The sequence below is a fragment of the Pinus tabuliformis genome, chromosome 7 (genome assembly GCF_031772625.1).
Source record: "Pinus tabuliformis cultivar Carrire ecotype Pingquan chromosome 7, CPIR1, whole genome shotgun sequence".
Classification (NCBI taxonomy): Eukaryota; Viridiplantae; Streptophyta; class Pinopsida; order Pinales; family Pinaceae; genus Pinus; species Pinus tabuliformis.
This window is the reverse complement of record NC_142293.1, coordinates 1,449,454,506-1,449,476,189: the sequence shown is the minus strand read 5'-3', so window position 1 is coordinate 1,449,476,189 and position 21,684 is coordinate 1,449,454,506. Positions and strand designations below refer to the sequence as shown.

At 38.1% G+C, this 21,684-nt stretch overlaps 1 pseudogene; it reads left to right on the top strand.

Moving 5' to 3' along the window:
* Positions 1 to 20,512, top strand: part of LOC149253155 (BTB/POZ domain-containing protein At1g30440-like) — a 48,599-nt pseudogene extending 28,087 nt beyond the window's left edge.
* The last annotated feature ends 1,172 nt before the right edge of the window (positions 20,513 to 21,684 follow it).

Below are 21,684 nucleotides of genomic sequence, written 5' to 3'. Positions count from 1 at the left end.
TTACGGATCAAGGTTTGAACTTCATGGGGATCGACAATAAGTTGTTCTGATGTATTTGGATGTATAGCAGCGGTGGATGTCCGAGCCACTTCCAGTTCCGAGTTTAGTCGTATTGGGGAAGTCGGGGAAGTTGGTGAGGGTGATTTGCTCTTAGATTGGTATTTGGATTTTGAATTATGTGCCATTCATAGTTGGCCCTCCTTCTAGCGCCAGAAATGTTGAGGGCCCCGAGGTCGGGTCAACAACAAGGGGGATACCCACCCGGTCCGGAACCTGGTTGGCGGCTCCTTACCCGTTTGGAGTAGCGGGTCCGACTGGGGGTAATGGGACCAGTTTCCCAATGTGATGGGTGTGTGTGTGTGCGTAGAGTCTGATGGTATTAATCTAGGGGGGGGGTTCTTCTAAACTAGTCTTAATTCTAACTGCTAAGTTAACTCTATGCTAATGTAATCTAATGAAGAAAAATACATCTAATCTACACTAACCCGGGGTGTTTTTCCTTTGTTATGCGATCTAGAAAGATTTCTAACAGCAGCCGGTAATAAAGATCATTCAATTGATATCAGAATATAAATCGATAAAGATAAACCATTCTGCATAAGAAGTTAGGCAGAGTAGTTGTGAACAGCGTATCACATAATCAGTTTTCTATATGTTAAACATAAATAAATGACCCCACCGTACAGAAGTGCCAAATGGTAATGCAGACATTCATGCAATAACATACAAAGAACTCAGCCACATATCACTTTAGGAATACTATCAGAATCTAGCCAAGAGATAAAAGTACCATTTATGACTAACTTCACTAATAAACTTCAAGTAACAATGATTTATTTCTACTTGTTCTAACATCTGCTAAGAGTACAAAAGTGCAACATCAGTAACAGATATTAAAATGCAAACATAAATAAATCTCAATCCATCCATTCATCAAAAACCTCCTCTGAGGGTGCAGAAGTGCATGTTCTGAGGATAAGTTTTTTGACAGATTTCCGGACCCTTCTCCAAAAACCATGAGAAGGGTTAAATACTACTAACTAATCAATCTTAATTACATGAAATTAGGGAATCGGCCTCAAATGACCGCCCTTTTACTAAAAGCAACTTTATTTCTAAACTTAAAATCTAATTTCTGACCGTTTCTGTATATTCTCTTTAGTGTTGTCAACAGTGTAATGCTTTCCTGGGAAGAGTCGGCTGGCCGCCTTCTTGTTTCACTCGGGAGATAAAAGTGGAAATAGCAGGAGCTGGCACTTCCTTCCGGCAGACCAGAAGATATTTTCGAAAACCTTTCTCTAGCTGGGTGTATTCGCCGCGTGTATACTTAGCGTGTCCCAGTTTCTTCTCGAACTGATTTTGCTGTTGCCGTTTTCGGTTTCTGGTCGTGTGAATGACTGAGTGGGTTAGGAGTCGTGCTGTATGGGCAACTCCCTGGGTCGAGAATTTCTTCCGTTCTTTGTTCCAGGTTTTCCTGAAGCGTCCTCCTTCTCATGCGCTTCTTTCTCTGCTTCACTAAGTCTGAGCTTCAGGATCTTTTCTGAACATGCTGCTTTTGTGCGCCTTTGACTCTGAGTCCTGGATAGTCTAATTTCATCAGTGCCGGTTGGCTGATAGCCTGGAATCCGCGGTTCTGCTGCATGCGGCATCCATTTGCGGAAGCATTCTCTCTTTGCTGATTGGCGCTTTCCTCTTTCCCTCAGATGTTTCCTGCATATAAACTTATATCAGTTGCGTGTCTTGCAGTCTACGCAAAGGGGAAGTGAAATGAAAAGACTTGACGTGAAAGCATTAATCTCTAATGAATGCATAATTCTGACATTCATCATAACTTGACTCTTCGATAAATGTAACGCAATCATTCCTAGATACTTAAGCATGCGGTCATTAAATTCTTTCAAGGCGCGCGCTTAATGCATGGGTCTATCGTGTGATAAGTCTTTTCAGATCGCAGGTCGCAGATCGCAGATCGCTGCCATCGCAGATCGAAAATCGCAAATATCGCAAGTTCTCGTTTAATGGTTACGTCGTATAGCGTGATGCTTGCGATTTGCGATATCGCATATCGGCGATCGCATTGCTCGAAGGTTTTTCTTTTAAGGGGTGCGTGTGAGGCATGCGATGCGATGAACTTCGCATCACAATTTCGCAGTATTTGTTTTTCGCGCTCGAGTCATGCTTCGGCCTTTCTTCGCGATGCGATTTGAGCCTTAGGGAGAGAAATACGAAAACTTTAGAAAAAAAAAATATTTGGGATTTTCGTTCAGGGTCCCCTCTTTGCTTGACGTTATTGCTAATGTCAAGTGAAGAAGGGGGGGTGTTGGTGACCACAACACCTTGGTAAAAGGTAAATTTTGGTTATTTAGCACAATAAGTAATGGTAAAGAGGATAAACAGAGGTCAAACAGGTCGAAGAGTATTAGAGCAGGTAAAGAGTATCAGTAAAAATAGGGCAGCCAGCACAGAATTACCAAAGAAGACAACAACACGCCAAATAATAGGGCCTATCTCTAGCACACTCACAAGAATAGGAACAACACAACATTAGTTTGCCTTTTCTCCTATCTACGAGACCATCTGTCTCTATTTTCCTTGTAACTTATTCATAATCATCCTAAAATATATCTCACTTTGTTATGATATATTTTGTAAATTTTTTTGTATAAATACTCCCTCAATTGGAGTATTGAGGGTGGATTCTTAGACATTGTTGTAATACTGATTATTTTGGAATAAAGTGTTGTTGGACAAAATTTTGTATGGCTAGCTGGATGAAGAATTGATGCAAAGGACTTTTCACAGGATTCTTGAGTCAGACACCGGATCAATAAGTCTTCTATATCTCATGTTTTAAAGTTTTCTTGTTTATTATATCATCTGTGTTTCATATCTGAATGATAAACGAAAAAGAATAATTCAGAAAGTGCTTGAGTGAAATCTGCTTTCAATTGTTTTTGTTCTTAATGTTTTCCTCTAAACTAGCATAAACAGTGAATTCTTAATTTCTCTTGTTTCCTAGTTTATTTACTTTGATTATTTAGTAATGAATTCTTAATTTCTCTTTATTAGTAATCATCCAAGTTCCCTCTCTTAAAATATAATAAAGGATTTTTAATTTCCCTTCATCCATTTTGAGTCCATTCCATCTTTTTAAGTCTTTATTTCTTCCCTATTTAACTATCTTGCCCTGTGAAACCATCCCGTGTTAAGAAACCAAATCCAGTTAAGCCATCTTCTTTGACTCCATTAGCCCAATGGCCTAAACCACTCAGTTTGTTACACAGTAATTTGTCACTGTCTTCACTCCAGTCTTCCTACTGTGTCATGTGTCCAAGTCATACATGCTCATGTTAGACAAATGCTCTCTGATGTTGCCAAATGACCCACTTTTCCAAAGGTTTCTGCATCATCGCGTCTGTTGGCCAAATAAACGTGCTGAAGGGTGCTCCAAAACATTCAGAAGCGCTGCCATCACGGAAGTACACGTGATTTCCGCGATGGTCAGACTTTATGTGCCAGCGCAACTGTCGCTTGTAATATTCCACAATGACCTGACTAGCTATGTTATTCAATAGCGATGTCAGCGCGGAAGGCCAGTTATGTGCCCGCGATGATCCATATTAGGTGAATTTGTTCCAACAGTCGGCCTTCCAGATGACTCCAAACCTGGTTGTTGGCCTAGTTTGTGTCGCCCTCCTTTCTATGGTGTATATTGTAATTACGACAGTTTCATATACACTTGATCCCGAAAAGTCGTCTTTAAGCTCTTTTCTGACTTGAAAAAATGAAAAGATAGCTAGGTTTTCCTCTTAGCTCGTTAAAAGAAACAAGAGGTGGTCGCCTTTAAGCTCTTTTTCGACCATTTAAGCACAAAAAGATCATCGGGCTTTTGCCGTTTCAGGCTCGCTATTAGTTGCGAAACGACGTGCTTCCAACCGCTTTTCTACTTTTTCAGGTCGAAGTCACTAGTTACGAAAAGTACTCCTCAATTGTAATGGTCGGGTGGTTCTTTCGAGTATCATTTTATACTTTTTCGGGCTCGAGAGACACAACTCTATGAAAAAGGACCCCCCCTGGAGTTTTCTTTTCCATGTCTTTTTCAAACTCTCTAAACATGAAAAAGACTCCGAGTTTTACCTATGTCGGACTCGTTAAACCCTGACGACATTGGACTCGTCACCATGATGAGACTCGAGCTTCTCCTTCCTAGGGCTCGTTAAACTATTACTAGGTTGGACTCAACAACAAGTTTATCATTGATTATCTATGGCAGCTAGTCACTCTTGAACATCGACACTTTTTCTTCTTGTCGGGTTGGGACATCCATACATTGTCATTTGGCCTTCCGCGGGTTTGGGTTATCATTCTAGCCTCATTCCATTCGATTCATGCCGTCTCCATCGAGCCTCTGATCCCTTGGTTCTTGAATGCTGCCACCCCCCTCTGGAGTCGTGTCGCCAACATGTTCAAGAGTATAATCCTTCTGCAGTTTACACCCTCGTCTTCTCCTCCGATACTCTATTTCACCATTTGCCAATTGTTCCTTATCTCGTGTGATTGATGGGGGAAACATTATGGCCCTCTTGCGACGGGTCATCTCCTATCGACATCAGCTCATTATCCAAGAGATTGATCTAGAGATCCCCTTCGGTACCTTAGAGCTTGCATGCCTCAATGGCAAGTTCTTCGCACCTGACGTTCGACTTTCATCATTGGTTGTCGATTGGATGATTCCACAAGTGTTCGACTTCAGCTCCTTTTTCACGCTTCGTGGATTGTACTGGAAAGTACCTTGAGAGCCATTGGCATTATTGGTGGCTTCTCTCACGCTTGTTAATGGTTTTCATCATTAACCGGTAATCAAGCGATGTTCTATCATGCTCGACCTCAGCACGTCTATTTGCATGTTAGAATTTGTACTATAATCGATGGGTTCAAGACCCCGAACTCAGATTACACATGTTCGGGCTGCGTGGATTAGTTTTATGATTACATGACTTATTGATGGATGGCTGCGACCATACCTTTATCATCATCATGGTCTCATTAGCTGGATGGATGCATCCATACCACAGACCTATTTCGTATGTTGTTCGGATGGCTGCGCCCATGCCTAGACTACATGTACTTCATTATCAGAGATATTAGTTGTACTTGCATACAAGTTCTTCCAGATGGTGTTCTAGTTTAGTCATTTCATAAAGCATTTCACCCCTCCCTCTCTCTCGGGCTTCATACTTTAGGGGGCATTTGTTACACAGTAATTTGTCACTGTCTTCACTCCAATCTTCCTACTGTGTCATGTGTCTAATTCATACATGCTCATGTTAGACAAATGCTCTCTGATGTTGCCAAATGACCCACTTTTCCAAAGGTTTCTGCCTCATCACATTTGGCCAAATAAACGTGCTGAAGGGCGCTCCAAAATAGTCCAGAAGCGCTGCCATCGCGGAAGTACACGTGATTCCCGCTATTGTCGGATTTTATGTGCCAGCGCAACTGTCGCTTGTAATATTCCATGATGACTTGACTAGTTACGTTATTCAATAGCGATGTCAGCGCGGAAGGCTAGTTATGTGCCTGCGATGATCCAGATTGGGCGAATTTGTTCCAACTGTTGGCCTTCCAGATGACTCCAGACCTAGTTGTTGGCCTAGTTTATGTCACCCTCCTTTCTTTGGCGTGGCTGTTCCATCATTTGTGCTACCTTCCTTGGAGATAAGCTCACTCTCCCACCTTTCATGGAGACTCCTTCTCCTATTTAAACTCTCACCATTGCCATGTGTTGCTAGTTTTTTGGAGTTCTTAGTCTTCGGAGTGTTGTTAGTGCTTGTGAGTTTGCTACATAGCTGGTGTGAGTGTGACAAGTGTGGGATTATTGATAGCTTGAGGAAGGTTGTGAAGTGTCCTTAATCTTGTGTAAAACTTGTGAGTGAGAGAGACTTGTATGTTGGGATATCCATCTTCAAAGAGTGAATGCTTTAGGAACATGCTGGCTGGATCCCTTCTAAGAAGGCTTGTGATGTCAAGACTTTGGTTGTAAGCTTACTCTTATTTCATTATTAATGCAATCAATGATATTTTCCTATGTCTTGTATGCAATGTACTTGATAGCTCATGACTTCTTGACTTTGTGAGTAAATAGATCATTGCTGTTTTGGTTACGTGCTTTGTTGTATTTCCTTTGCATTGTTTCAGGTTGATCACTCATTAGGAAGTGGAAGCTGGAGCAGTGCAACAGAACTCCATCGACCATCGGTTGAGGTAGGCCTCCAACTATGACTGTTTAAGGAAAGTTATTGTTGATCTGTCCTTGTTTGTGACTAGACCCACTCTAGGGCTAGAGGGGTTGCCTCTATCAGTAGAGGGAACACTTTCCTGCATCACATAGTTCTACCCCTCTGCTATTGAATTTCACCACCCAAACTCAATCAAAACCCCTAAAATTTCATAACTAGCCTAATATCTTTCAAAACAAAGCTAAAAATTAAAGAGAGAGCCCTCTCTGGATACAGATTAGCTAGATTCTGTATCTAAAAGTTGGTTTGTGGTTACCTCAGACCCCTTTCCTCTTCCCAACAACTTCAAGGAAAATCTGAGTGATAACATAGTGGCGACTCCGCTGGGGAACGAATAATTTGTTTGTTACTATTGTTTACTTTATAAACTACAGACGGAGCCTGAAGTTAGCCAGGTAGCCTTTGAACTACTCTTGCTTTGCAATTTCACAAGTAAATGAATGCTGCTTCAGTCTATCTCCGGTCTAGTTTATGGATTGAACATTTGGTTTCAAACACTCGACCAGTTCCTCTTGTCAAATAAGTCTTTAAGAAAGTTCAAATCCCATATCTAAAACCTCTTAAAGAAATTGTTGAAGTTGTGTTGTTAATCCCATTTAGAGAAAAACCAAAAATACACCTAGAAACCTGGCTTTAAAAAGGACTCGTTACACCAGAGCTAATCCTGATCCAAATCCACCACCTGTATTTGAAAATCCTAATCTGATCCCCAGAATTCTTAGGAGACAGGAAAGCCGAGAAAGTTATGCTAGTTCTCGGCCCATTTACAGATTAAGATCCTGCATTGTAAAGTGGATCTACGTTGAGGACGAACCCTTTGATAAGTAATTTGAGACCTCTTTATTTATAACCTTTTCTGACTCTGAGATGGTCCGCCTGGTTCAAGACCCAATATTTATTGAAGATTTACAACTTGAAGTTGTTACTTCACATCTTGATAGACATTTGCAGAACTCCATACAATCTAATCTTACCTTTGAAGGAACATCCAACCTTTTTGTGATCACTACTGCCTCTCCAAGTCCATCACCATTTCCTCAAACATCTCCACCTCAAATCTCTCATTCTATCCCTCCATCCACCACTCCAACACCCATTGTTATCCCAACCCCAGCTGTTGTTTCATCACTACCTACTACAATGGCAAATAGATATACCCCCTTGGTATTACCAGCCAATCCAGGGGCTATGCACCAAGACTATCAAAGTAAAATCACTCCATTCGATGGTTCTGGTACTTACACTGCACAAAAACATACCAAAAAAATGACTGATGAATTTGAAATATATGAAATAGATGCAGATGATGTAAGAATGAGAATTTTTGTTCAAAGTTTGACTGGAGAAATTAGGACCTGGTTTAGAGCCCTTCCTGCAAACAATATCAATAACCTAGAAGCTCTTTATAGAACATTCTTGAACAGATGGGAAAAGAAGAAAGATCCTCTCCAAATCTTATCAGAATATGAAAACCTAAAGAGAGGAACACAAGAAATTGTGCAAGACTACTGCACTAGGTTCAATACTGTTTAAAATGCTAACCCTCAAAACCTCAGACCTCCCCCAGATTTAGCTTTAATCAAGTTCCCTGGTGGATTTGATTCTGACATGGCATACCAACTTAGGGAAAGAGCTCCTCAAACTTTAGAAGATATGCAAAGTATAGCTGTCAATGTTGAAGCCAACCTGATATCTAAACGAGCGAAGGCCAGAAGTGAAAGGAGGATACCATTGAAAGAAGAATCCTCAGCCTTTGAATAGAAACTGGATGCTATTATTAAAGGGATGGATAGGCTAGGAGATAGAGTGGAAACAATTGAAACGAAATCCCCTTGGGATGGTCAGCCAACCAATACTGGAAGAAATCCAAATTTCAGAAAGAATCAAAACCAGAACACTGGAAACATTGGTCCTGACCAGAACATTAGGCCCCCATTCCAGGAAAATTATGTTGAAGCCTCAACTTTTGATGAACCAATAGAAGATACTCAAATAAACTTGATGGGACTCAATAATTAACAAGAATTTTTCTTGACCCAAGAGGATCAAGAAGCTCATATTCTTAAACAATTCCAAACTCAGTCAGGTGAATCATTTGACTTCAGGGAGGGATATGATACAACCATTTATGAAGTCCACAAGCAATATAATCTAAGGAGAAGAAGAATTGATGTCCCTGAAACCAACAAACAGAAAGCTACAAAACAACCCAACAAAGGTAAGACCAATACCACCCCTGTACATATTCTTTCTAGATCAGATCCTAATCCTACTAATCCAATTATTGAAGATGTATCCAATAATCAACCTAATAACAGACAACTCTCCACTTCTCTTCCTCCCAAAGGAAATGTGGAAGAACCTCCAGAAGATGATTTGGAAACAACTTCAGCTCATAACCCCACCCCTGAAAAAGAGAAAAACACAAAAAATAAAGAAGATAAAGAGAATCCAACTGCCTGAAATACTAGAAATCAGACTGAAAAACCTTTTAATTTGGAGACTGAAGTAGGCAAATTAAAGATAGCTGTCACATTGTCTGAGTTAGCTAAACATGATGTCTACCGAAGCCAACTCAATAAATCACTCAAAATCACTGGAAGTGAAGACTCAGTAAATGTTTTTGATGACCAACCTAAATTAATCTTTGGCCCTGAAGTGAATGGAAAACCCATAGACAGGGGAATTCCTCCTTTTTATGTAAGTTTAAACATACATGACAAAATACTTCATAATTCCATGTTTGATTCTGGGGCATCTCACAAACTAATGCCCAAGTCTATAATGGAAAAATTAGACCTAGACATCACCAGGCCATACAAGACCTCTTTTCTTTTGATTCTAGTCAGGTCAGATGTTTAGGATTAATAAAAGACTTGTGTGTTTCACTGGTTCAATACCCTGCAAAGATAATCTTAATGGACATAGTAGTAGCAGATATTCCACCAAAGTATGGCATGTTATTGTCCAGGTATTGGGGTGCAAATCTTCAAGGATGTCTTCAATTGGACATGTCATATGCTACTATTTTAGTGTTCGGCCAACCTAAGAAATTATACAGAGAAACTTTAATGAAATATGTGGTAAGTAGTTAGGAGAAACCCCAAAATTTCCCCATCTACTCACTACACTCTGATATGAATTCTTTCATTCTTTACAATGTTGAAATTGATCCTTCCAATGAATTAGAAGTTTTAGCAATAGAACCAAAAGAAATTATAAAAGAAAAGTCTAGTGTTCAAATCCAGGAAATTTCTGAGAACAATGAAACATCAGATACCCAAGAGAAACTAGAAGAAAGTAAAAAACTAGATCTCACTATTAAACAAATTCCTGATACTAATTACGAACAAGAAATTCTTTGGCACTTAGAATTTGATGGTTCAGTCAACAAATTAGGGGTAGGAGTAGGAGTTTGGGTGTACAATCTTGAAAATGACCATGCTGAAGGCCATGCTTACAGATTAGACTTTAAGTGCACCAATAACATGGTAGAGTATGAAGTTCTCTTGCTACGTCTTAAACTTGTCAAAATATTAGGGGCAATTAGAGTATCTGCCATAGGAGATTCTGATTTAATCATTCAACAGATCAAAGGGAAATATCTAACAAATGACCCCAGATTAAGATACTACAGAGGAAAAGTTATTGAGATTCTCAATACTTTTCTGGAAACTCAACTTGTTAAAATCCCAAGAAAACACAATTTTCAAGCCCATAGTCTGGCAATGTTTTCCAGCACCTACAAATTACCATTCGAACCTAATCATCAGTTCACAGCTGAGATTAGACACAGACCAGCCATACTTGACAATTTAAAGAACTGGCAAGTGTTTGATAGTGATGAGCAGATTAATAATTTCTTGACTTTAGATGAAGAATTTTCTAACAGTCATATAGATATAGATACAGTTATTGAATTTGATCAAACAAATGAGGTAGAAACAAGCATTTCAGAAGAAAGTACAATTCAAATGCTTCATCCACAAAGTTTACCAACAAAGAAATGCAGGACCTTAAACAAATGGATATTGATGAGATTATTGAAGGGGAATCTGAAGTCATTAGTTTAAAAGATAATCATTTGCCTAAAGGATTAACTCCTCTAGAAGACCTCTTTGATTCTAATGACATTCCAAAGAAACCTAAGATGGAACCACTAAAAGCAGATATTGAAGAATATAACTTGGGGACTAAATAAAATTTGAAAATGATAAGGTTATCTAAATCTTTGCCCCCTAACCAAAAACTAAAATATGTTGAACTAATGAGAGAATTCCAAGATGTCTTTGCCTGGAGCTATGAGGATTTGAAATCATATGACACCTCTATAATTCAGCATACAATTCCATTGAAAGAAAATAAGAAACCATTCAAACAAAAACTCAGAAGAATTAACCCTGTACTACTACCATTAATTGAAAAAGAAATCAAACGTATGTATGAAGCAGGGATAATTGCTCCTATTAGGTTTTCAGAGTGGGTGTCTAATCCAGTACCTACAAGGAAGAAAACTGGAGAGATTAGATTATGTGTTGATTTAAGAAATGTAAATAAGGTTTCTTTAAAGGATAGTTACCCTTTACCTAAGATGGATCATATATTACAAAGGGTGGTAGGTGCTTCTAGGATTTCACTTTTAGATGGGTTCTCAAGGTATAACCAGATTCTGGTTCATCCTAATGACCAGGAAAAAATTGCTTTTACAACACCATGGGGCACATTCATGTATATCAAAATTCCATTTCGACTTAAAAATGCAGGGGCAACCTTCCAAAGAGCAATGGACATAGCATTTGCAAAAGAAATTCATGATTTTATGGTTATATATCTGGATGACTTAATTGTTTTTTCTAAATCAGATCAGCAGCATTTGGATCATCTCAGACAAGTATTCTTAAAATGCAGAAATATGGTATCTCTTTGAATCCAAAGAAGTCCTTGTTTGGTCTAGAGGAAGGTAAACTCTTGGGCCATATCATTTCCAAAGATGGCATTAGAATTGATCCTGCTAGAATAGAAGCTATTCTGCAGATACCTCACCCAAGAAATATCAAAGAACTTCAAGCTTTCTTAGGAAAGATAAATTTTTTGAGAAGATTCATATCTAACTTAGTTGAACTAATTAGATTGCTTAATGATATGTTAAAAAATGATTCAAGCATTAAATGGACAGTAGAAGCCAAACAAGCATTTGAAGAAATTAAAATGGCTTTAACTAGAACACCGGTCCTTACTAGTCCACAATTTGATAGAGACTTCATAATATTTTCATTTGCATCAGAACACACTATAGCAGCTGTTTTATTACAAAAGGATGATCAAGGATGTGAGAAACCCATAGCCTTTTTTAGTAAATCACTTAGGGATGCATCATTAAAATACAAAATCATGGAGAAACAAGCTTTTGCACTTGTAAAAGCCATTAAAGACTTCAGAGTCTATATATTGTACTCCCATGTGATAGCCTATGTACCAAATGCTGTTGTCAAAGACATCTTAACCCAAGATGGAATTGAGGGCAAAAGAGGTAAATGGATTGCTACCATATTAGAGTATGATATTGAAATAAAACCTACAAAGCTAATAAAAGGACAGGGGTTGGCCAAGCTCATGATTGAAACAAATTGTCAAGCCCTAGACATTAATGAACTGGATAACGAACAGGAGATGGCGACTCCACAAATCAGCCAGGCCTTCTTAGATTCACCTTGGTATGCTGATGTAATTTATATACTATTAAACCTGCAAGCTCCTCCAGGGTTATCCAGAACAAAGAAAAGGTTTTTAAAGATGAAAGCTTCAAAGTTTTGTATTTTAGATAATGCTCTTTTTTGGAAAAATCATGAAGGAATTCTATTGAATTGTTTATTAAAAGAAGAAGCTAACAAGGCTCTCCAAGAATTTCATGTAGGAGAGTGTGGTGGACACCTTTACTAGAAATGAATTGCAAACAAGATCCTAAGGGTTGGATTTTATTGGCCAACCTTGTTCACTGATGTAAAGAAATTTGTCACTGCTTGCCATAAATGTCAAATTTTTGAAGGCAAGAGAAAATTGTTACCTTTACCCCTGAGACCAATTTCCACTGAAAAACCCTTCCAACAATGGGGCCTCAACTTCATTGGAGAAATCCATCCTCCCTCTTCTGGCCAACACAAATGGATTCTCACTACCACAGACTATTTCACCAAATGGATAGAAGTCATTCCTTCTAGACAAGCCAATGACACAATAATCATATGATTCTTAGAAACCAACATATTGTCTAGATTTGGTTGTCCTGATAAAATCATAACTGACAATGTTGCTGCCTTCAAATCCAAGAAGATCATAAGTTTCCGTAACAAGTACCATATCACCTTAGGCCATTGCACAGTCTATTACCCTTAAGGTAATGGTCTGGCTGAGTCCTCCAACAAGAGCCTTATTAATATTATTAAAAAATTATTGGAGGAGAACAAGAAAAAATGGCACAAGAAACTAACAAATGCTCTATGGGCAGACAGACTCACCACCAAAAAATCTATTGGAATTAGTCCTTATGAGTTAGTCTATGGCATGGAGGTTGTATTCCCTTCATCGATAGGAGTTCCTGTAATGAAATTACTTCAAGAAGCTCAAGTGGAGCCTAGTGATATTCAAAGGAGGATAAACCAGACCATCAATTTGCAGCAGACTAGAGAGGAAGTGTATCAAAGATCCCAAGTGTTACAGGAGAAGCTTAAGAAGATATTTGACAAAAGAACCAAGGCAGATGATTTCTACCTTGGAGACAAAGTGCTAAGATGGGATAACAGGAGAGAGGATAAGGGAAAACATGGAAAGTTTGACTTCCTATGGAAAGGACTTTATATTATTTATGCCTTACAAGGAAACAATACATATTATCTGAAAAACTTGGATGGCACAGAAACAGAAGAAGGGCCAGTTAATTGTCGGATGTTGAAACATTACTTTGATCCTACCTATTAATGTATCCTAATTTTTTAACATGTACATATTATATCCTTTGTAATGTCACAGTTTTGGATTGGATAGTAACTTGTTGGAGTTGAAGCTCGAAGAGAAGGCCCTAAGCTTCAGAAGTATTACTGTCATACATACAATAAAGCAACAAGTAGAAGAAGACCTTAGAGTTCAGTCAAAATCATTCAGAGGCCATTTGACCTGTTATTCTTGACTTTCCACCAGGAAAAGCCATCCCCAAGTGGAGCCAGTGTTATGCTCCTATACCAATAGGTGTCATATTTCATGATTGACTGGATGGGCTATGAATATGTTCATACCTTTACTTGTTGCAAAGGTTTTCCATATTGTCAAAAAATCAAAAAAATTTAAAAAATGTAAAGAGGGTATACCCTAAAAGAAAAATCAAAGGGTGAAAAGAATAAGATGGTCAAAAAAGTAAAAGAAAATGAACCCCACCAAAAGAAAGACCAAGGAAAGTGTGCAAGTCTAAATGCCACTACTTTTACTCTTATGCAATAAACAATTGTGTGCAGCTTGTAACTTAATGCCACAATTGCTGAACAGTCAAACAACTTAAGCTTGACTAGTTCATATTTTCAATTTTATGTTTTAGAGATAGAGAATAAAATCTGACCAAACTATTTAATCTTGGCAGATCAGTAGATAGGTAGAGTAAATAAAAGGATCTCAACAGTTTAATCTGAGCCCTTGGATGTAATAAGGTTAAATTTAGATAGATATCTACATGTAAAAGAAAAGAAAGTGTGATAAGGGTTTTCCAGTTTAAGTGCACCCAAATAAAGAAGAAAAAATATTAGGTTAAAGTAGGTAGGGTAGGTAGATGATATTGCAGAATTACATGTGATGTATAATGACTCTAAATGTGCTAATTTTTACTTTCATCACAAGTGCAAGGCAGACATTACACTGAAAGCATTTCAAGCAAGGCAAGGTCAAATAATTAACTCCCCTTCTCATTTTCCCTAATTATTCACTAATTCCCCTTAAGTACTAAGGCATTTGAAAATTAGAGGAGCTTAGAGTATTTCTTTGACTTCTGGAGGGACCGGACCCTCGGCCCAATAATTTAAAAGCCTAAGTACTTAAAACCATCATTCATTCTCTCTCATAAGTCTTTCCCTAAGTAAAATCCTATTTTACTTAGGAAAGATACACAATATCACATAGAAACCCCTTTTTCCACTTAAGCCTAAGTTAAATACATAATCCTAATGTTTTACTTGGCGCTTTTCATTACATTGTCATATTAACTATTAGCCTATTTTAATCTATAAACTCCCGCACAATATTACCCCTTCCCGTATTATTTAAATATATATAAAAATTCCCCAAATTGTATATATTCCACCCATTTCGTTAATTATAACCATAAATATGTTTAAATAGGATTAACTAGTTAACTCGTAACTAGTTAACAACCTAACACCCCCACTTTATTAATTGGGATTAATTAACCCTCACGGTTAATTAAGAACCCTCCCCAACCAATCATATCACCCCCGATACAATTAAACAATTTTTAATTGGGTCGGGCCCGCTCGCATTAAACCCCGCCACATCGCGCCTCCTGTCAGTCATCCGATCACGCCTCCATCATCCAACGGCCATTAACAATATCGCACACCACTTTGTGACCTCGCATTAGCGCGCGAACACAAAGTGTTTTTCACACAGCGCCCCGCCACATGTAGTAAAACCTGTGGAATCACTGGCTCCTGGCTACATACCACCCACTCCCAAAAGCGGTGCGATACCATACCGCTTACCACCCTCCGCATACGAAAAAACAACCTTTCTCGCTTGTGTCATCCGCCAGAATAACAAAAAACCCCCCCCAACCTTGACTTTGTTAATAAAACAAATGAATGTCATTTTCATTGTTTTTAACCGTATACCAGTGTTCCCATGCAAAGAACGTCGAGGTCAACTGACGAAGATTTCCATTCACCACCTTGCTAAGAATCTTGCAGCCGACACAACCCAGAACCTGTTAAGCTACTACCTGCACCTGTTTTTGCACTGTTCACTTCCCAAATACAAGTATTTATCCAATTTCCACCAAAACCCTGCAAGTTTTAGTTTTACACTGTAAATTCCACAAAGAAAGCCCAAATTCATTGCAAATTCAATATTCATTTTCATTATATAAGTTCCCAGACCCTCTGTTTGCCCATTGTTATTGAAAATCACTATTTTCCATCTTAATACACAAGAACCAGATGTGGAAACCCCTGTGGCTCTGACTGTTGCACCCATGAATGCCCCTCATAAAGATTTAGACTATCTACCTCTTGCGGATAAAGACTTTCAAATAAAAGACTTGTCCATTGATAGAAATCACCTTAAGGTCTTTTGCCAAGCCAGAGATAACTACCTAAGAGGCTCAGACATCCTGGGACTATGGGAATCCAACCTTCCCAGGTATTTTCTCCCTTCAGTCCATGTTTTCCCTGATATAATCCACCAATGCCAAGCCAATTATGACCCTAATCGCAGAGTTGTTATGTCCCCAAGTCAAATAGTCCTCTTCCCCATAATAGCTGCATCCATTAATGAAATGTTGCAATTTTCCCCTGGTCAAGCTCTCACTCCCCTTTCTATGGGATATTTACTTGAGAAATCCACTCAATTGTCTCAGTCAAAACTGAAATGCATCTATAAAACTTTCATGTCACCAAAGCATCAGCCTGATGGACCACCTCCTTATCTGCAAGCTTTCTTCATAGACATGGGATAACTTATTGTTGATATGATATCTTTAATCATGGGATTCAACACTAGTGAGTATGTTGATGACATAACCTTAGTATTGTTGTCAATTTTTACTCCTGGACAGCCCCCTGCTATCAAGTATGATTATGCCTCCTATATTGCCAATAAGATTCATGACCAATTCCTGAGACTGGACAATGAAGGAGTCTTCAAATACACCACTTTCATCTATCATCTTATGTTGTATTATCAGTCAGAGAACTTCCCTTTCCCTGTCAGGAAACTTGACACTAAAGGCAATCCAAGGTCTGTTATCTTTTGGAGTCCCATCTTCCATGCATCCTTTGAATCCCCTTACTCATATAATGAGTTCATTGATCAATTTTTTCATCCAGCAACCACCTTATTGACAGGGGTTTCCCCTCCTAGGATCAGTGGTGACATCAAGAGAATCCTACAGCTCTCCAAGCAATACAGAATAGGTGATTGGTATCTATAAAAGGACCATACAGAAATTAGGATATATGGATGTGAGCTCTGCCCTTTCAAGTTACCAAAATACATTCAAGTGAGACTGTTTGAATTGGAATATTTCAGACAAATGATACATACAAACATGGTTAATTTTTACAAAGCCACAAAGAAAGCTCAACTCAGAATCAAAAATCAGTTAGGCCCTTTTGTCTGCAATGATAGGGAAGCACAGAGAGAAGTAGAGAAAATTCTAGAAGATCATCTTAAGTTGCACAAAAGTTTTGGTTGGAGGCCATATGACCTAATAGCTTTATCTGTGATAGGAGAATGAAAAACAGGTTGTCACTGTACATTCACCATAGGATTCCAGATATTGAACAAATTGCAAACATGGATGAGTGGAGGGAAGGGACCCTAGTAGAAAATAATAGTGAACATGTCAACATTGAGAATGTTATGAGAGATCTTGAGAAAACACTTGACTTGGATTCTTTTGGGCAGGTACCATTTGAGTTATCTCAAATATCAGGAATTGGTGCCTCCATTGTTGGAACCTCTTGGCAACCTTCATAGGAAACCAGCACATCAGCCACAAGAACATCAAAAGGCAAGGAATTATAGACCAGCATTCAAACCATATAACGGTCTACAATGTCTAAGTAGCCTGAAACTTCCAAAGAACAGGCCCAAATACATACTCCTCACAATGTGGGAGAACCTCCAGTTTTGCAAACTCCTCTAAATGAGGAAAGAAATAAAAAGAGAGAAAGCGAAACAACTACCCCTGCCAGTGGACCTTTAGGACAACCTGGAACAAAAAGGCAAAGACTAAATCACCTCTCAGAGGGGGAATTTGCTGAAGAAACTACAGATAGTCAAAGGGAAGAAAGAGTAGATAGCCAACAAACTTTTTCGGTAGGAGAAACACCCACTAGCTCACAGAGACAGGAGTTAGAAAGACAGTAAAAGTGCAGAGATATTTTCTTTCATGCCACCAGGGAAAGATGCCTCAGATATTAAGAAAACATTTACAGAAATAAAGGCCAGGAATGATCCATTGAGGCTTCAAGTTTATAATCAATATTTGAAAATGGCCCCCACAAATCAATAGAGATTGATGTCAGCCTATGACATCAAAGAAGGCAAAATGATAATGAGCTATTTCAAACCAAAGGTGCAACAGCCTAAATCAACAACAGATTATCTCAGAACAAATTTTGAAGTCATGGCAAAGGATATTCATCCTTTGGATCAGATTGAATTGCATAAACAAACTGGAGAAATGATTTATTCAACCTTGACTGGTAAGGCAATGATGGCCCAAAGGTTGCAAAATTCCTTGGATAACACAACTGCCCAACTACACTTGGAGAAAGCCTCCTCCCAGGCCAAAGATAACAGAATAAAATCTTTAGAAGAAATAATTATTGGATTGGGTCATGATCCCAAAGATGTAAAGGCTACAGAAGCCTTAATCAAAAAGAAAGATGAAGATATTGCTGCCTTAAGGAAGCAGCTAAAGCTGCCTCCTTCAAGGCATCCACAGACTGCTGAGATCATAAAGAAAAAATATGAAGAAGAGCTGATGGATTTGCTCTTAAAACTTAATGAACGACTGAATGAGACTGAGCAAGAACTTGAAAAAGCATTAAAGGACAAGCAGGGAGAGTCGACCTCTCAGCCTCCTAATGTGATGCCAGTAGTCTCAACAGCAGACCCTTCAACCCATGGAGTAGCTCCGGCACCAAACATTCCAGTAGCCACAGCAGAGATGGTCACAGGTACAACAACAACAGGAACATCAAGAACACCATAGGATAGTACTGCCAATTTAAGCACAAAGGAACTAATAAAATCAATGGAGGACATGAAACTGCAAGTTTCAGAGCTAAATAAGGTAAAAGAGCAGTATGCCAACTTAGAGAAAAGGTATGATCTCTCAAAAATAAGTGTTGCAGAAAAGACAAGAGAGATTAAAGGGTTAGAAAACAAAGTGAAATCATTAGAAAAGGATCTTACTTTTGACAAGCCTCTGGCAGAAATTAAGAAAATTCTTTGGGCCAACATCACTCAGTCAATAAATGATGTTTGGCCATCAATCCAAATAATTTTTGAGAAAATTGATTTAGTAAAGGTAGCTCGAGAAGAGGTTCAAAAGACAAGGACAGAGTTAGGAAATATGCCTGAGGAAGCCAACAGGCTTATATAGTTTTTGAATACCAGGAATAAGTACCAGCTTGAAGAGTTGGGCATTCAAGATAGAACAGGAACAATTTTGGAAGTCAAAAGGGTTTTTACTAAAAGGACTCTGATGCAAAATTTAGAAAGAAGGTGCCATGACATGCAGGAAGAAATTAATGCCTTCATGAAAAGATTTGATATTTTGCAGAGTAAAGGGTTGCCTAGTCCTTTAGTTATTAATGATAAACTAATGAGGCATATAGACTATGTGGAGAAATTGGATCAATATGTAGGCAACTAGGTAGGTCCATCAACAAGTGCATCAGCATCAAAAGCATTGTCTACAGGCGGAGTTCTCTATGACTGTCTAGAGAACTTATTTTATGTCGAGCATAAGATAAATCACTTGTTTCCATTTCAGCCTACCTTTTTCAAGTACACTGAAACTGATGAGACCCTGAGAAAACTTCAAAAAACCAGAATGCCAGAAACACAATGGTGGGAAGAAATGTTAGAAATTTTGTAAAATTATCCTTGGTAAAAGGTAAATTTTGGTTATTTACCACAGTAAGTAATGGTAAAGAGGATAAATAGAGGTCAAACAAGTCGAAGAGTATCAGAGCAAGTAAAGAGTATCAGTAAAAACAGGGCAGCCAACACATAATTACCAAAGAAGACAGTAGCAAGCCAAATCATAGGCCTATCTCTAGCACACTCACAAGAATAAGAACATCACAACATTAGTTTGCCTTTTCTCCTATCTACGGACCATCTGTCTCTATTTTCCTTGTAACTTATTCATAATAATCCTAGAATATATCTCACTTTGTTATGAGATATTTTGTAATTTTTTTGTATAAATACTCCCTCAATTGGAGTATTGAGGGTGGATTCTTAGACATTGTTGTAATACTGATTATTTTGGAATAAAGTGTTGTTAGAAAAAAAAATTTATGGCTAGCTGGATGAAGAATTGATGCAAAGGACTTTTCACAGGATTATTGAGTCAGACATCGGATCAATAAGTCTTCTATATCTCATGTTTTAAAGTTTTCTTGTTTACTATATCATCTATGTTTCATAAATAAACGATAAACGAAAAAGAATAATTCAGAAAGTGCTTGAGTTCAATCTTATTTCAATCGTTTTTGTTCTTAATGTTTTCCTCTAAACTGGCATAAACAGTGAATTCTTAATTGCTCTTATTTCCTAGTTTATTCACTTTGATTATTTAGTAAAGATTAGTAATCATCCAAGTTCCCTCTCTTAAAATATAATGAAGGATTCTTAATTGCGCTTCATCCATTTTGAGTCCATTCCATCTTTTTAAGTCTTTATTTTTTCCCTGTTTAACTATCTTGCCCTATGAAACCATCCCTTGTTAAGAAACCAAATCCAGTTAAGCCATCTTCTTTGACTCCATTAGCCCAATGGCCTAAACTACTCAATTCTACCCCTCTGCTATTGAATTACACCACCCAAACTCAATCAAAACCCCTAAACTTTCATAACTAGCCTAATATCTTTCAAAACAAAGCTAAAACTTAAAGAGAGAGCCCTCTTTGGATACAGATTGGCTAGATTCTGTATCTAAAAGTTGGTTTGTGGATACCTCTGACCCCTTTCCTCTTCTCAACAACTTCAAGGAAAATCTGAGTGATAACATGACTTTAGATGATCTCCTCATACTGAGCTACTCTTACACTATTGAGACTCTTTATGATATTGACTGTGTTCAGAGGATTTTACAACACTTTTTAGCCGGTCAACAAGGTGCTGAGTCCACCCTTTTTAATCGACATGGTATTTATTGCATGGCCGGCTACGAATTTTATCTCTCGAAAATTGCATGATTGGCTAGGAATTTTATCTCTGCAAACAACAGGAGTTGTAAGAGGGAGCTACTTTTACAAGGCCAGAACTATTTTCCTACCACCTTTGGGTTTTCATTTACATATGGAGATGTACATATTGCAATTTTCTGATTAAGAAATTGAGTGTACAGAATGTTTGTCAAAAGTTTAGTTTTTTTTTGAATACTATTACTTTTACTATTATCTTGCACAAGCAGATGAAGGGTCTAATGTTAAAGTATTGGTTTTATATGCCTTAGCACCTTACGTACTGAAGCTATGTTAATGAATGTGAACTATGTATAAATAGCACATCAAAGTGACACAACAGAAGCTTGGTGGGAATATAACCCACATATTTTGTAGGGTCAACTTTCTCTGATACCATGTGTGAGGCTCCATCCTAGGGTCCTCTAACAACACTAAATTTCTATACTTTTAAATACAATAAAATGGGAAATAACTTATTTCTAACTAAACATTTAATTGATAATAATTTACCATTAAAATTTATAACCCACAATTAAATAAGTAAGCATTTTATTTCAAGCACTTACATGACTAATCTATAAACAAAGGAATACCTATTCCAATAGCTTAGTTGAGATGCCCCTGAGCTCTTGAACCTGTTGGGATGATACTATTGACTATCGACTGGATTTACTTCCCAGCCAACTAGGAAGTATTTCCTAGCCCAAGAAACCTCCATGGGTTCCCTAGCCCTCCGAGCCCAAGTCCAACCAGATGTAGCGTGTCCGAGTTAAACAATACTCTCCTTCTCTCCCTTCTCTTTTCTCCACCTTCCTCTCAAAATAAATCCTCCAAAACCAAAACCAAGACCAAGTATCCCCTCCTTCCTCTCATCATCCTTCCCCTTTTATGCCTCCTTCTCTTCTCCACCTCAACCACCTATCATTAATGTCATAACTACCCCCTCATCCTTACATTTGACTTTTCTTACCATATCTTCTCCCATTTAAATTTGAGAGGACATTTTTGGGATGATATATGAATATATAATTTGGTAATTAATTGGAGAGGATCATATCTTCTCCCAAGTAAATTTGAGAGGACATTTTGGGGATGGGAGATGAACATATAATTTGGTAATTAATTGGAGAGGACCATATATTCTCCCAAGTAAATTTGACAAGACATTTTGGGGATATGGA